Here is a 1,927-nt window from a genome sequence, read left to right as displayed (position 1 = left end):
ATGTGACTACATCTCCAAGATGTGATCACACATAGACCTTTGCTTGCCAATAGGGCTTGAGTGACCTTAAACTTTTCAGGAACTTGTGGGTTAGGGAGAATAATTGGAGGAGGTGAAAGAAGTATGAATTCCATGGGACATCATCTTCATTTAGGAAAGCTTGTTTCAAGAGATTTGGGAAGATCATAGACGTCTGAACTTAGACATCTTTTGGGAGATATTCAAGTTAGTTGATTTAGAGTCCTTAATATAACACCCAATATGAAATATTAAGGCTAGGACCCAATAACCTATTTATAACTGGAAGAGGGATGCCGTAATCCAAGTTATAAAATAGTTAAAGGTAGGTAAATGACGATTTACCAATTTCCACCATAGAAAAACGAAATATAATTAAGTTTTAATTGGATTTGAAACTCCTAGATCTTTTGAGATACATTGAACTTTCAATGGCATGTTTGAATCTCGATTGTGCCCTCTCAAGTTTGTGACTGGGATGCCGAGGATCACAAACAAGGTGTGAATAACCATACAAATTGTCTTGGTACCCTCAACAATATTACCTAATCGATGTGCCGGTTAACCACACACGCTCCACCGATCTATAATAAAGTCAAGTTACCCTTTGCCACTCTTACTAGTCCATGTTAGTGTGCCGGTTAACAACACACGCTCCACTAACGACTTGGTAAGGTACAAAGTGTAATTTTATGGGCTAGCACCAATTTCACATTTTCCTAAGTAACTAATATTGGGAATTTATAAGCGTTTAGTTACTTAGTATTTATCATTAATAGTTTTAATGAAGGGAGAATTATAGTCCTTGTCCTACCCGTTCGGCTAACGACCCTCCACCAGTCAAGGAAGCGGTGGGTGAGAGTGGACACCCATTAAACTGCCATTTTATAGGCAGTAACCTTATACCCCCCTTATAGACCGGCTTCGTGAATGAGGCCTACTAATGGTAAGATTGACTTTATCTTATACATATCTATATAATTAAAATTATAATAATAGTATAAGGGTTTGAATTTTAACTTTTAAAATTCTAAGGGCTAACTTGGAATTAAAGTATTCATAAGTGAAACTTTTCAAATTCCAAAACTTGAGGGCAAGTTTTGAAACTATTCAAAACTAATTAATTCCATAACTTATGTGTTTAAATTAGTTTTAATTAAAAAACTCTTCAAGTTCCATAACTTGAGGACAAGTTATGGAAGACTTTAAACTAATAAAAAAAATGTAACTTTTCTTTATTTTGTAATTTATGGAATTAATTAAGGTTACACATTTTATTACTTAATGAAGTGACTCTTGAACCTCCATAACTTGAGGACAAGACTCTTCATTTTTTGTAACCATTGCCAACTTTTATGAGTTTTATGAAACTTAAATGTGACTTTTCATATAACTTGAGGACAAGTTACAAAAACACATTTTAGAATCAACTCTTAGATTAAAATGGATTGAAAACACATAATCAATTAACTTTTCTATTAATCTAAGCAACTCATAAGAACAAGATAATTCAAATCAAACTTTTTCATGTAATTAGCCTAATCACTAAACTAATACAAAACATGAATCTATTGACAATTATCTTTGAAATTGGATTAGTACGAACATTACCACATCAAAAACAAGTTTATAAGTTCAAAAACATCTTAGGGTAATGTTCCTAGTCCATTTCTAGCCAAAAAACTCGAAAATATGCTGTCTGGGGCTCCTACTCGGCGAGTGTATCAACCTACTCGCCGAGTAGGATGATTTTCTTCATGGACTCGGCGAGTTCATCAGTGGACTCGGCGAGTCCAGTGCCCAGAATGCCCGAAATTCGACTTTTTCAGCATTTTTCAGCAATTTGCATCAAGTATAATTGAAAACAAGCCTAGGCTCTGATACCACTGATGGGTTTTGAGCATTCTAA

This window comes from Lactuca virosa, chromosome 7 (genome assembly GCF_052849685.1).
Source record: "Lactuca virosa cultivar CGN04683 chromosome 7, Lactuca_virosa_CGN04683_v6, whole genome shotgun sequence".
NCBI lineage: Eukaryota > Viridiplantae > Streptophyta > Magnoliopsida > Asterales > Asteraceae > Lactuca > Lactuca virosa.
Note: the sequence above shows the minus strand (reverse complement) of the source record.